Source organism: Papio anubis, chromosome 16 (genome assembly GCF_008728515.1).
Source record: "Papio anubis isolate 15944 chromosome 16, Panubis1.0, whole genome shotgun sequence".
NCBI lineage: Eukaryota > Metazoa > Chordata > Mammalia > Primates > Cercopithecidae > Papio > Papio anubis.
This window is the reverse complement of record NC_044991.1, coordinates 46,819,290-46,835,717: the sequence shown is the minus strand read 5'-3', so window position 1 is coordinate 46,835,717 and position 16,428 is coordinate 46,819,290. Positions and strand designations below refer to the sequence as shown.

Genomic DNA, 16,428 nt, shown 5'->3' with positions numbered 1-16,428 from the left:
CAAACACTACCAAACCCTGCTATTTTGCCTTGAAACCACCTGAACGTGGCATATGGTCTGAAAAGAAAAGAGAAGAAATAGGAAAGTTTAGGAATGTATACTGTGGCTAATTCTCTTTGCTCTTTAATTATAGAGGTATTTTATATATCATGTTTGAAGCAGTTTAAAGCAACAAGCTACAAATGAAAGTAAACAACCAAGCCTTAGTCACTCCAAGGCATCACTTGCATTGCTCACAGCAGCTTCTTGGCAAGGACATGCCATGCTAGTGGCTCATCAGTGATGAGATAGAGCACAAGCCATCTGAACATGGAAGATCCACAAGATGGGATGGGCATCCACGAATGTATCCAGAGCAGTGGGAAATTCTCTGGAAATCAGCAATGGTGACACCTTTGATTGACAACAGCTGTTCAACAACACAAAGCAAAAATGAAAACAAAAAACAAATAATCGGATCAAAAAATAAGCAGAAGACCTGAATAGACATTCTCAAAAGAAGACAGACAAATGGCTGACAGATACAGGAAAATATACTCAATATCACTAATCATCAGGGAAATGCCAATCAAAACCACAGTGAGATATCCTCACATCCCATTTAGAATGGCTATTATCAAAAAAACACACAAAAAAATACCAAATGATGGTGACTATGTGAAGAACTCCACTTATACACTGTTGTTAGGAATGCAAACTCATCCAGCCATTATTTAAAACAGTATGGAGCCTCCTCAGAGAAATTGCAAGTAAAACTATCGTATGATCCAGTAATCTCACACTGGGTATCTATTCAAAGGAAATAAAATTGGTATGTTTAAAGAGATTACTGCACTCCTACGTTTATTGCAGCAGTGTTTACAATCGCCAGGATGTGGAAGCAACCAATAACAAATAAATGAATTTTAAATTTCATATGTACACACAATGAAATATTATTCAGTCATGAAAAGAATGAAATTCTGTCATTTGCAATAGCATGGGTGAACCTAGAAGACATTATGTTAAGTGAAATAAGCCAAGCACGGACAGAAAAATACTGCATGATCTCATTCATATGTTGAATCTAAAAAAGTTGATCACATAAAAGTAGAGAGTAGAATAGTCCTTACTAGAAGCTGAGAAGAGTAAGGAAGAGAAGGAATGGAGAGAAGTTGGTCATTGAGTACAAAATTATAGTTAGGTAGGAGGAATAAGTTCTGGTGTTCTATTGCACAGCACTGTGACTGTAGTTAACCACAATGTATTGTATATTTCAAAATATCTAGAAGAAAGGATTTTGAATGTTCTCACCACAAAGAAATGACAAGTATTTGAAATGGTGGAAGTATGAATTTCCACGATTTAATTGTTATATAATGTATGGATTATTGAAACTTCATGATGTACCTTATAAATATGAACAGCTATGTATCAATTAAAAACAAAATAAAACAAAAATAACCAACTGTCATTTTGAATGTCACAACAGGAGACTTCAACATAGCAATTCAGAAGATAAGATCAATAATCATGCAATTTCAGTCATTGTGCTTCCCTGAGCCTTCAGAGTAGCTAAGCAAGTCCTGAGGAGGGTGAAGTCCTGAGCTGGTTGACTCTAGTGAGAACCAACCACTTTTATGTACCCCAAACCAAGGGCGTGTTCGCTATCCGTTAGGATAAGTTGGGTAACACTTTTCAATATTAACAGAGATCAAAACTTTATTGTTTATTTCTTGATTGTGACATATTGGCTGAGCATTCTGGTCCACATCATTGGCTTTCGGAGATGCAAGCTTATAAATCCTCCACTACCTTGAAAATTGCTAATTGCTACAGCACAGGTTAGGAAACTTGACAAATCACGCAATGGCTCTGAAAGCTTCAGTCTAGAAGTAACATACTTTCAAAGTAAGGGACATGTGAGGCCTACCTTTAGGAGAACAGAGGATACAATCCTTCAATGTGTGCAGAAGGAGAAAAACCAGATATATTGACCAGCATGAATGATTACCATGCCTATAAATGTTGACATTTTCTATGTGATGTAAAAAAGCCTAGGAAGCTCTGGTCTGTATACCTTGATAAGAAGAAGTAACAATTCCCAAAAATATACGAGTCATCAGATGGTACCCCCTGGGTGATGGGATATAATTTTAAAATGTTTTCAATATGGGGTGGGCAAATAGAGATATATGAGAATAAGTACATATCTTGGCCTTTACTGATGTGGCCAAATAAAAACAAAACTCATTGACTATCTACAATGACCACTTATATACTTCTTTGTACCTTTTTTTTTTTTTTTTTTTTTAAATCACATTTAGGTAAAGTAAAACGTATCAGCTTGTAGGCAATGAATAGTTTAGACATCATAGTTAGGGATAAAACACTTTTTCTTCCCTCCTCTGCTTTCCATGAAGGGGTATTTTCCCTGAACACACCTCAACCCTTGCCCAACTCCTCACTCAGGGAAAGCAGGACGACTTATCAGAATCTGAATTTGAAATGAAGACTGGATGTGCATAGCTCAGCCACCTCCCTTCTCTTCTACCTTATAGCCAGATTGCCTGCATAAAATAATAGCCCAATATTCTTCTCCGGAATCTCCTGGAGATTTTACAGTGATATATCTGCAATTGCGAAGCTTGTGATAGTTGAGATGCCTGTGGCTGAGTTTGAAATGTGATTTTGTGGTTCAGTAATAGGATGCCCCCTTGTTTCTGGACATTTAGAACAATCTATTATTATCTGAAGTCCTCTTGATATTTGGATTCCTATTTTTTTCAATTGCTTAGACTATCTCTGAAAGAGTTTCCAGCTAGGGTGAGCAATATTAAGACTCTTATTTACTGGATATCCTCAACAACTCCTCTCCCTGCAAACACCAACACTGAATTCCAAGTAGCTCAGAATACTTCTGAAATCATTGTTATAAAAATGTTTCATTGATTTTGATCAGTGATAAACCATTTATTGATCTACTATTTCCTACACATGAGGCAAGAAACAAAGCATAAGACATGAACCCACCTCATAAAGAATTGGCAATATGGGATGTCTCTCCTTGTAAAAAAGCTGCAATTTCATCAACCAAAATGAAAGCATCACATTTTTTGTTTCCTGTAACTGATTCTATTTGTTCTATAATTCAAATTTTTGCCAGTGCAAACAGAAACTTCCCATCTGACAGTAATGTATTTCCTCGATTAAACAGTCTTTACCCATTTATTAATGGGGTTATTTGTTTTTTGCTTGGTGATTTAAGTTCCTTATAGATTCTAGATATTAGGCCTTTGTTGGATGTGTAGTTTGCAAATATTTTCTCCCATTCTGTAGGTTTTCTGTTTACTCTGTTAATAGCTTCTTTTGCAGTGCAAAAACTCTTTAGTTTAATTAGGACCCACTTGTCAATTTTTGTTTTGTTGAAATTGCTTTTGGGGACTTAGCCAAAAATCCTGTGCCAAGGCCAACACTGAGAAGAATATTTTCTAGGTTTTCTTCTAGGATTTTTATTCGGCCAACAAACGTATGAAAAAGTGCTCAGTATCACTAATCATCAGAGAGGTGAAAATCAAAACCACAATGACATATTATCTCACAACAGTCAGAATAACTATTATTAAAAAGTTAAAAAAATAACAGATGATGGTGAGGCTGCAGAGAAAAAAGAACTATTATATGCTGTTGCTGGGAATGTAAATTAGCCTCTGTGGAAAGCAATTTGGAGATTTCTCAAATAACTTAAAACAGAACTCCCATTCGACCTAGAATACCATTTCCGGGTATATAGCGAAAGGAAAATAAATCATTCTATCAAAAAGACACAGACACACATATGTTCATTACCACACCGTTCACAATAGCAAAGATGTGGAATCAACCTAGAAGCTCATCAACAGTGGAATCAATAGTGGATTGGATAAAGCAAATGTGGTACATATACACCATGGAATGCTAGAATGAAATAATGTCCTTTGCAGCAACATGTATGCAGCGGGGGCCCTTATCCTAAGCAAATTAATGCAAGAACCAAACACTGAATACTACATGTTTTCACTTTTAAGTGGGAGCCAAACATTGAGTACACGTGGACATAAAGATGGGAATAACAGCACTGGGGACTACTAACGGGAGGAGGAAGGGAGGGGACCATGATTTGAAAAACTACTTATTGGGTACTATGCTTAATACCTAGGTGATGGGATCCCTACTCTAAATTTCAGCATTGTGCAATATGCCCATGTAGCAAACCTGCACATTTACCCGCTAAATCCAAAATAAAAGTTGAAATTATTTTAAAACATTTTTAAAAATAATCTTTAGTCTTTTCCATGGAAACATTCTATGAATTTAATGTCTACAGCCCCTATAATGACTTTCATTTCCCTCTTCTTTCCTAAGGTGGCTTTTCAGTGTAGCAAATGATTCTATGTGTGTCTCATATGCTCTTCTGTGTGTTGTCCTGTGGTCCATATACTCTCGTGTGGATCATCAGAAGCCTCTTCTGAGTTGTTTTCCTGCCTGGTGCAGTCTGGGGTTTGGGAATGGTTCCATAGCACCTACTACTGTCAATCATAAATACTACCATTTGCCTTCCATCATGAGGATTGTGCATTTTGCAGCCACACCAATCTTCTTTTCAATGCCACACTGATCTTCAGGTTTCGGGCATGGTGAATGGCCATCAACTCAGACAAGTCAACATGGAGTAACCTCAAGATCTCACTGCAGGTATGATGCTAAATTCATGTGGTCCAGGATATCCTTTGTATGAAGTTTCTCAAGACTACAGGTCTTCTGAAAATCCCCATGCTTTCTGACTTTACCCAACTCTTCTTTTTCAATTGTATTCATGGCAAATTCATTCATACCAAAATATAACAATTATGTTCAACAGTTTTTCATGATGCAAATTACTTTCCAAAAATAATCACTGCAGTTATTTTGGTACCATCTTTTCAGCTACCTTTAGTGGCTCTTTATTCATTCAAGAAATAGTATTTATTGCCTGAAAGGGGTGGCAAAGACAGAGTTGAGTTTTTGAAAAACCAAATGAGTTCCTGGTTGGAACTTTATTTTTCATGGATTGTGAAGATACAGTATTCAAAGTAGAGATACTGGATTGTGAGGGCCATGTTTTTGAGAGAAAAGTAGACCTTTGGAGTTTTAAGCCTGGTTTTGGATATTAAGAGCTAAGGAGGCTAGAGGACTCAGAGGACAAGACTGATACCAGAAGCAGTAGCACAGGGAAGAACGCACAAGACTGTCAAAGTAATTTCCGGGGATAGATTTAGTGTAAATTGTGGGAGCAATGAGAACTGAGAAAAGTAAGTACGAGTTGGGAGTTGATAAGAATATTTGAGAGGGCTTTGAGCTTTTCCCCACCAATGGTGGGATTTTGCAGTGGGCCAGAACTCAACTAATTTCTCAGCTCATATAGGACTCCACTGGTGCCCACCCAGACCCCCTTCACTTACAGAGGCCCCATCGCACAGCTGCTCCAAGTTTTGTTTGCTGAGGCCCTTAGCTAGCCCCTTCTCAGAGAATTGCCTTCACCCAATAGGTATTGCTTCTCCCGCGATAGCACACTTCTCCACCTGTGCTTCTAAGAAGCAGCCTACAGCCAATGATTGATTGATTAAGGATACTTAAGCCCAGCTCCCTTGCCTCGAGGTGAAAGAAGTCTGTGGTGCTATTCACTTTCCACAGTGACCCTTGGAATTGCAGTGAGGCTGGACTTCAGCTAAAACCACACCACTTTTTTTCTAAGTTCTTTCTCTTCTCCTCCTTGCTTCTCTCACTCCCTCATAGTAACACTTCAGGGTTATTATAAATTCAAAAAATTAACTTTATTCCTCTGTAACTAAATTTGGCTTTGCATCACTTTCTACTGTTATCAGAAAACCTAATCTTGCTCAATCAAATTCAGTCACTTCTGGTTTAAATTCCATTAGGATTCCACTTCCATCTCTGCTTCTCCCTATTCTGAGATTGGAGAATGGGGGTATTGGATATAAACTTTTGTTGGCTTATATTTTCTTCCATGGACCTACATGGGAAGCAGTACAGAAGTACTGTACCACACAGGGAGTTGGGTGCCTGTGATTTAATGGTGCACTGCTTCTCATATGGCTTGGGGTAGAACGGGATGAAGGGAGCTTAGCCTCAACACAAATTCACCCTTTATCTTTTGAATCCCTGAGTGTCACCCAGATTCCATTCCATTGATAACAGCTAAGTTACATGAGTTTCCTAGTCAGCCTCTGCCCATGAAATGCATTCCTATCTCTCTTCCCACCTCTCTGTTGCCTTGAATAAAAATGCTTGTTTAAAATTGGAAAGCTTTGATTTATGAAAATCTATTTCTTTGACTCTGCTTGAAAATGCACAAAAGATAATCTCATGTATTTGCATCAAATGCTCCATCTTTTTTCTTTATGAGATCTCTTGCTCATCTTCAGGTGAAAAATTTTGATTGCTTTTTTTTATTGGTGTGGAAAATAGAAAAGGGAGACATGTTTTCCACACTGTCAGGTTTCAAAACTCTTAGTTATGCTAGTCAGTCATAGAAATAAACAGCTTTAAATTATTTTCATGCATATTTATATCCACACAGCAAAAAGTAAGTCAAGGAAGTGTTTTCTGTGTGAAGGTCAAGTGAATTAATTAATAGCTTCCTAGATATTGGCAAAATTTCATTTGACTCTTTCTTAAAGGTTGTAAATGGATTCCCTGTTATAGTATTGCATTGAATCATGATGATGGATCATCAGCAAAATGCCTGACTGGACCCTGGGATTAGGGGATTGGAAAATTGACAGGAGTTTCAATACTGTATCTCAGTGCCTTCTCGGGTAGCTGTTCAGGAAAGCAAGGCAAATCTTTGTTTTTGTCTTGGGTTGTGTGGTTTTCTTTTGTTTTAATTATTAAATAAATCAGACGGACAAAATTTATAAAGGAAAAAACTAGTGGGCCCTTGTGTGCCCACCAACCAACTTAGACTATAAAGTTTTAAATATTCATCCCTCATCCCATTTCCCATATGTTTTTCTTCTTTCAAAGAAGCTACTAGCTTGTGATGTTTATGATTTCTACTCATAGGTAATAATTCTACTTATGTATCAATCAATAACATACAGGATTCTATTTTATGCTTTTAACCTTAAATGTTATCTACATATGGTGTTTCCTTCCACATTATAATATTGTTTTTTAAATTCACATCACTAGATCCAACACTCATATTCACTTCTGTGTAGTGTTTCATCGTAAGATGAATCCATCCTCTTTTTAAAATTTTTTTTTATTTTTAATTTTTATGAATACATAGTAAATGTGTATATTTATAGGATACATGAGATACTTTGATACAGGCATGCAATGCATAATAATCATATCAGGGCAAGTAAGGTATCCATCACCTCAAGCATTTATCATTTCTTTGTGTTACAAACAATCCAATTATATACTTTCAGTTATTTCTAAATGTACAATAAATTGTTAACTATAGTCCTCCCATTGTAATATAAATGATGACCTTATTTATTCTATCTAACTCTATTTTTATATCTGTTAACTATCCCCCGCACCCCTCACTACCCTTCCCAACCTCTGGTAACCTTTATTCTACTCTCAATCTCCATGAGTTCAATTGCTTTAATGTTTAGCTCCCCCAAATGAATGAGAACATGCAAAATTTGTCTTTCTGTACCTGACTTATTTCACTTAATATAATGTCATCTAGTTCCATCCATGTTGCAAATGACAGGATATCATTCTTTTATATGACTAAATAGTGCTCCATACATACCACATTTTCTTTATCCATTTGTCTGTCGATGGACATTTAAGTTGCTTGGTAGTGCTTCAATAAATGTGGGAGTGCAGATATCTCTTCAGTGTACTGATTTCCTTTCTTTTGGGTATACCTAGCAATAGGATTGCTGAATCATATGAGAATTCTAGTTTTAGTTTTTTGAGGAACTTCCAAACTGTTCTCCATAGTGGTGTACTAATTTACATTTCCATGATTGGTGTATGAGGGTTCTCTTTTTTCCACACTGTCTCCAGCATTTGTCGTTGGCTGTTTTTAGATAAAAGTCATTTTAACTGGGGTGAGATTATATCTCATTATAGTTTTCATTTGCATTTCTCTGATGATCAATGATGTTTAGCACCTTTTCACACATCTGGTTGCCGTTCGTATGTCTTCTTTTGAAAAATATCTATTCATGTATTCTGTTCATTTTAAAATCAGATTATTAGATTTTTTTGCTATTGAGTTGTTTGAGGCTCCTTATATATTCTGGTTATTAATTCCTTGTCAGATAGTTTGCAAATATTTTCTGTGGGCTGTCTGTTCACTTTGTTGACTATCTGTGGTGCAGAAGCTTTTTAACTTAATGTGATCCCATTTTTCCACTTTTGCTTTTGTTGCCTGTGTTTTGGGGTTATTACTTAAAAAGTGTTTGTCCATGCCAACATCCTGGACAGTTTCCCCCAACATTTTCTTTTAGTCTTAATAGTTTTAGAGTTTGAAGTCTTAGCTTTCAGTATTTAATTCATTTTAACTTTACTTTTGTATATGTTAAAAGATATGGGTCTAGTTTCATTCTTCTGCATATGGATATTCAGTTTTCCCAGCACTATTTATTGAAGAGACAGACTGTCCTTTCCCCAATGTATATTCTTGGCACCTTGTCAGAAAAGAGTTTGCTGTGAATGTATGAATTTATTTCTGGGTTCTATGTCTGTTCCATCAGTCTATGTGTCTCTTTTTATGCCAGTACTATGCTTTTTTGGTTACTATAGCTCTGTAGTATAATTTGAATTCAGGTAACATGACTCCTCTAGCTTTGTTCTTTTTGCTCAAAATGGCTTTAGCTATTTCGGGTCTTTTGTGGTTGCATATATATTTTAGGATTTTTTTTTCCTACTTCTGTGAAGAATGACATTGATATTTTGATAGGAATTGTATTGAATCTGTGCATTACTTTGGGTAGTATGGATATTTTAACATTGAATCTTTTAATCCATGAACATAAAATATTTTTTCTGTTATTTGCATTCTTTTCAATGTCTTTCATCATTGTTTTATACTTTATGTTGTAAAGATCTTTCAACTTTTTGGTTGAGTTTAATTGCCAGTTTTTTTTTTTGTTGTTGTTGTTTTTGTTTTTTTTTTTTTGGTAGTTATTGTAAATGGATTGCTTCTTTATTTCTTATTCAGATTGTTTATTGTTGGCATATATAAATGCTACTAATTTTTGTATGTTGATTTTATATCCTGCGATTTTACTAAATTTGTGTATCAGTTCTAAGGTTTTTTTGGTGGAGTCTTTGTTTTTTTCCAAATATAAGATTGTATTATTTGCAAACAAGGATAATTTGACTTCTTTCTTTCAAATTTGGATGCCCTTTATTTTCTTCTCTTGCCTGATTGCTCTAGCTAGGACATCGAGATTTATTCTCTCAATGATCACTGAGAGATTGAGGCTGTTTCCACTTTTTGCTACTGTAAATAATGCATGAACGATAATTTTACATCTCTCTTCTTACGTTTATTGGCAATAGACTTTCTAGAATACGTGTTGTCAATTTTACTAGTTACTGCCAAAGTTTTCCAAAATGAGGGCACCAGTTTGTTCTATCACAATTAGTGTAGGAGATTCTCATCATTCCATCTTCTTAGCAAAATCTGTCATACACTACTTTTTACTGAACTAATGGATATATAATTGTTTTTCACAGCTGTTTTAATTTCAATGTCTTGGATTATACCGAATGTTAGGCAACTTTTCATATATTTATTGGGCATTACTTTCTTCTTGCTTGTGAATTGCTTGCTTATATATTTTCTTAATGCCTAATTTAATTTTCTTCTTATTGAGTTGTCATCATTTGTATATCATATATCTATCATATATATATCTTTGTAGTAAGCCTGATAACTTATATTCATTCAAATATTGTCTTGATCCCTGGCTTACATTTTACTTGGTGTAGAGTATCTCATGAAGCATTTATCTGTTTTTATTTATGAAGTTTTTATTTATTGTATCAGTTATATATTGCCTTATAACAACACACTCTAAAATTCAGTAGCGTAGATTATTTGTTTGCTCCATTCTGTGGATTGGCAGTGTGGGCAGGAATCATGCCTGCTCTCTGTGGCTTTGGCTGGTCTCACTCGTGTTTATGGTCATGTGGCAGGTCTGCTGGGGAACAGCTGGTCCCAGATGGCCTCACTCATATGTCTAGCTGTTGGCTGGAACATTTAGATGAGGTACCTTTGTTCTCCTCCATGTGGTTCCTCCCCCTGATTGGCTTAGGCTTTCTCTCTTAGCAATGTGGTTGCCAGAGGGTGGTGGTGCAAGCTTCATTTCTCTTGAGGCCTCAGCTCGGAAGTCGCCCACATCAGTCCCACTGCTTTTGATTTCTCAAAGTAGCCACAAGGCCAGCCCAGATTCAAGACGTAGTAAAGCTACAGATTCCCTCTGCATCTGGATGGGCAAAGCTTCAACATCACACTGTGAAAGGAGATATGACAGAATAGAAAGAATTTAAAATGTAACTTAGTTATACTTAGAAGGTATGTATCAATATTTTACTTTAAATTCTGTAACTTTTGTATCTTGAATAAAAATCCCCCCACTCTAATTTCATAAAGATCTTACTTACTTTTTTTCTAAATTTATTAGAGTTTTTTTTTTATCTCTAGGACATTTAATCCAGCTGAAATTGATTTCTGCGTATGATGTGAACTAATCTCATGTTTTCTTAATGAGTAACAAGCTTTGTCAGTAGCATTCATTGACTGGTCCATCATTGCAGTGGTGGTTTGTGATGGCACTTCTGTCATATTTAGCAATAACATTGATTAAGCAGAATTCATGAGGCACCAGCAGGTAAGAAGAACTTTATTATTTTCTTCCAATGTGCTTTCAAACACATTCACTTCCCTACCTGCGTTTGGAACCAGCTATGGAAATATCAAGAACTGAAGCAGATAGATGTCAAAATATCAGCCTTCTTGCTGGATAAAAGCAGGATTAAAGGACATGACCTAGATGTTTAACATCAATGGGCTTGTTAACCCCGAGCTCCCAGAGAGACTTGCCAACCTACCCAGAGCTGCGCTCAACAGTCACATTTACTCTGAAGGAAAATTGCAATGTACTCTCCTGCTGGACTGGATGGACTAACTACTGAATGGAGACAGTGTGAGGGACAAAAAATGTCTGGAGAAAATTGTAATGCTTGAGTATAAACAAGTAAATGATGAGACTTTCTCAGATTTTTATCCAAGGGAGAGGTTAACTTCATTTTGCCCTACATTATTGGAACTACTGTTACTAATGATCACAATAGCTAACCATTTCGAACACTTACCATGTGGCACCTACATTATTGGAACTACTGTTACTAATAATCACAATAGCTAACCATTTCGAACACTTACCATGTGGCAGGTACATTAAAAGCTTTTAACCATCAAGTAAAATGTATAGGGTGTATTAGTCCGAGTGCTTTAAGGAGCAGACACTAAAACAAGATTAGGTGTGCAGGAGATTTACTAGGGGAAATTGCTGTGAAGGAAAATGAAGAAGAGTTAGAGGAGGCTGGGAGAGCCATCAGACCCCAGGTAAAGAAAGGAGGAAAGAACTGAAGATTTCGTGAAGAGTCTTTGCAGTGTCCATGCTAAGGTATTTTTCCAAAGCTAATGTGGAGTCTATCACCGGTATGTGACCACAAATGTAGTGACTTAAAAGAAAACAAATGTATTATCTTACAGTTCTGAGGACAGAATTTCTAAAATCAAGGCACTGGTGAGGTCACATACCTTTTGGGGGTTTGAAGAATCCCTTTCCTTGCCTTTTCCAGAGTCTAGGAGCCACCTGCATTCCTTGGTGTCTGGCTTCTCCATCCTCAAGTCCACCCCTCCCTGCGCCATCTCTGACCGCTCTCTCTGTGATGACATCTCCTTTTTCTGATTCTGACCCTCTTGCCTCCCTCTTAGAAGGACTCTTGTGACCATTTTGGGCCCACTGAGATAATCCAAAGTAATCTTCCTATTTCAAGATCTTTAACTTAGTCATATCTGCAACATCTCCTTTGCCATGTAAATAGTAACAGGTCCTGGGGAATAAGACATAGGCATCTTTCAGAAACCATTATTTTGTTGGCCACAGAATCTTCAAGCTCAAAATTACTCATCAGAGGAGCCTCCACATCTTCCTGAAATGGGTTTCCCTTAACATCCCTGCTGTTCTTACTTGTCTGGGAGCAGCTCAGAGGAGGTGATGCCCTCACTGAACACACAATCAGAAAACTGGGAGGCTGATTTTCATGACCACCACGTGAGGTTAGCAGAGGAAACAAAAACATACTGAGGCTGAGTAACTTATGTGTGAATACAGAGCCAGCGGAACAATCTTTCTTTCTCTCCCGCACAGTCCTTTTCTCCCTGTCTTTCTCTCTCTCAATCTCTCTGTCCCCTCCTTGTCTGTGTCTTAATCTCTGACTCTTTTCTTTTTGAATTTTCTGTTTTGGAGCCTGAACACATTGATTGTTTTTCGGTGGTGTTATAAAACCTGCTAAGTTTTCTCTGATTCTAGTAACTAGTTCGCCAAATGGCAAATTATCAAAAATAATCTAAAATTATGGGGAAGTAGAATAAAGTCCCTCCATAGACCCGATTTGCCTCCTTTCACCAAGATAATGTTATGGATAGGATGGATATGGAATAAATACCTTTGGTCCTGCATCTATGGCTAGAGTTTAATTTTAATATAATAGTGAATTATGCTTAATGATACTAAAAATTGGCCAGGAGCGGAGGCTCATGCGTGTAATCCCAGCATTTTGGGAGGCCAAGGTGAGTGGATCACTAGGTCAGGAGCTCAAGACCAGCCTGGCCAAGATGGTGAAACCCTGACTCTACTAAAAATACAAAAAATTAGCTGGGCATGGTGGCAGGCACCTGTAATCCCAGCTACTAGCAAGGCTGAGGCAGAAAATTCCTTGAATCCAGGAGGCGGAGGTTGCAGTGAGCCAAGATTGCACCACTGCACTCCAGCCTGAGAGACAGAGCGAGATTCCGTCACAAATAAATAAATAAATAAATAACAACTAAAATCTTGGTAACCAGGTAGCCCTGGCTGGTTCCTCAGTAGCAGCATACATCTTCGAATGCAGTACTGGGGATTCTTCAAGAGTCAATATGTATGGGCACCAAAAATATGTTGGTTCCTAGCCCAAATGTCCATCAATGATAGACTAGATAGAGAAAATGTGGCACACATACACAATGGAATACTATGCAGCCATAAAAAAGAATGAGTTCGTGTCCTTTGCAGGGACATGCATGAAGCTGGAAACCATCAAACTAACACAGGAACAGAAAACCAAACACCGCATGTTCTTACTCATAAGTGGGAGTTGAACAATGAGACCACATGGACACAGGGAGGGGAACATCACACACAGGGGTGGGGGGCAAGGGGAGGGAGAGCATTAGGACAAATAATCAATGCATGCAGGGCTTAAAACCTAGATGATGAGTTGATGGGTGCAGCAAACCGCCATGGCACATATATACCTATGTAACAAACCTGCACATGTATCCCAGAACTTAAAGTATAATAAAAAAAAAATGTTGGTTCCAGAAGAATATGACTTTGACATAGGCTATTGTATATAAATAAACCTACTTACATGCTATATTATAGTAAATATATTCATTCTGTTAAGCCTAAATGGTTACATACTAGCATGACATCAATGCTAGTGATTATTTGTCATAATTCTAAAGAAGAAATTATTAGAATTCTAACTAATAGCTGTATATGAAGCCATTTCCTCCCAAGAATTCAGGGAGTTTCTAAAATAAAGCCTCGGACAGACAAATCCAAATCAAAAACCTTTCCCTCCTTCATTGCTAGAGAAAGATTAAGAAGATAGTTTGTCAAGAAAAGACTCTATGGAGAAATAAAGTGCTGCAAGTTATGAACATATGGTACTCAAGGGCTGAACATTTTTAAAAATGGCCTTACCATTAAGAAAATTGGCAGGAGACCTTACCATATTATTACACTATACTTTCTAACATATTCTTCTTCCAGATTAAATGCTAACCAATGATACAGGACCAAAGGTGTTTTATTTCATATCCATCCTTTCAATAAAAACTTCCACAAAATTTAAACACTGTAGCCAGTTATGTATCTAACGCATTAGACACACTGCCATTTCACATAGTGAAAATAGATATTTTTGGATGTTTATTTCATTTCAGAAGGAAACAAATCTCAGAATCTGAATGATCCCATTTCAGTCTTTTTTGGGAAAGTTCCAAAGTAATGAATCAGTAGAAATGTTTAGAAAGATACTAAAAGGTTGGTTTCCCATTTTAAATGTGTACCTCTATTATAAAAAGATAGCAATTTCAAAAAATACGAATTAGGAGAGAAAAATCAATTTCATTTCTGGTAAAATCTGCAGTGTGTTTCTCATGAGAAAACAACAGAATATGGATTTTGGTTTTCCTCCTCTTTATTTTCCACAGGGACGCAATTTATTTCTTTACCCCCAAGACCTTTCCCCACTTTGATGTTCTTGGTGTCTGACCTCGACCTTTCCAGATGGAAGGATTGCCTGAGGCCTGAAAAGATTCTATTTCCCAGTTGAGGCTGCAGCATCTGCCCTCTTTTCTTAAACCATCAATGAGGCTAGAGTGAGAAGAGGAAAGAGAGGCGCTGTCGGTGGCATTCATCTTTACCCTACAGGGCTCATGCTTTTGTGTGTGTGTGTGTGTGTGTGTGTGTGTGTGTGTGTGTGTGGTACACACAAATTGCTCCTTTAGAACCTGGAAGCTGAAAAAAAAATGTACTTAAAGGAGTTCATTAACAAATATATCCTGGGCCACTTTTCATGCGGTGATTTCTTTTTACTAGTTATTTCAGTCTGATCTCTTATTTCATGCTGGAGATACATCAGAAAGAAACTTCTGGTCACAAATGTTGCTGACCTCAAATAAGGATTTAAGAGACCTAAATTTAAGCTATTTGGTGAATGCAAAATTTGATTCTCAAAATGAAAGGCTGTGTGATTTTTATCAGAGTGATCAACATTTATTGTCTTACATTTTAAAAATATTTATTTTGATATATACTTATCTGATCCATTATATAACTGAAAAATCTCTTGGGACAATATATCATACATTAATATTTATTGTAGCTGCAATAGTAATAATAATAGCAACTAACACTGAACACTTAATATGGAAAGAACATGGTACTATGTGCATTATATGAATTCCCTTTTTAAATCCTTTCAACAATTCTATGAGGTAAATACTGTTATGCTGCTTAATTTACAGGTTAATCACTGACACAAAAGAGATAAATTTGCCCAAGGTCTCCCGTTTTGTAAATTGTAGAGTAGAAGTTGACATCAAATCTTTCTTTCCATGTTCTAAGCCATTATTTTATACAACTCTAAAGAATGTTATTGAATTTCTTCACAGACATTCACAGAAAGCTTATGCAAGGAGAGGGACTATACTAACGGTAACCAAAAAGAACGTGTTCACAGTCTGTTCAGATATGTGCCAATCTCTCTGTATTCCTTGGTTCAACATACAATATTTCTGCCATAGATGATCAATTTCAGGTCCTATGATACGCCAATAGCAGAGCAAAGTCAAAAACACCTGACTTATTACTATCACTGAGTCCTCTTCAGTCTCTTTCAGCTTAGGGCTTTTCAAACATTAGCACATGTAAGAACTATCTAGAGAGTTTATTAAAAAACAGATTCCTGGGCATCAGCCTCATGTATTCTCATTCAATAGGTCCTGGGCAGAAACTGAGAACAAATTTTTCTACTCCAGAACCAGGTGAGGCTGATGCTACTATGCAGTCTCACTTTGAATAGCACTGGTCTAGTGGATAACAATAACCTTCTACCTGTAAGTTCGGTTTTGCCAAAGATGGAGGGTCTAGATCTTTGGTAGACATCACTAGAAAGCTTGCTTGAAGTGAAAGCTGCAGAACGCCAACACCAGAAATTCTTGTTTATCTGATAGTTTATGGGAAAAACTTTGAGAATAAGTGCTGGTCTCTAAATCTGTGACTAAGAAGCTTTGATACATAGTTGAAGCTTTCTCTCTTGCTTTTTCCAATGAGGGTCTAGAAAATGTCCGAAGTTATCTTACCTCTTGTCTCATGAGCTTAATAATTTAGTCCTCTAGGTTATATCTTCATCTTTATGACTCAACAAATACTTACTTCATGTCCACATGCACCAGATATTGTTCAAGGCAAAAAACAAAACAAACAAAAAAACAAAATAGGAAATGTCCATGCACATCAACTTAAAATTCTCTTCCCAATTTCCACTCAAGAAATCCCAGTTAGCCGGAGAACTGCAAACCTGTACCTT

At 36.8% G+C, this 16,428-nt stretch overlaps 1 long non-coding RNA gene across 1 annotated transcript in view; it reads right to left on the bottom strand.

Moving 5' to 3' along the window:
* Positions 1–9,182: 9,182 nt before the first annotated feature.
* LOC103888111 overlaps positions 9,183–16,428 on the bottom strand; it is a 31,452-nt gene continuing 24,206 nt past the window's right edge. Inside the window, exon 3 of the long non-coding RNA XR_652493.4 lies at positions 9,183–10,511. This is a non-coding gene — a long non-coding RNA (uncharacterized LOC103888111). The remainder of the gene's footprint in view (positions 10,512–16,428) is intronic.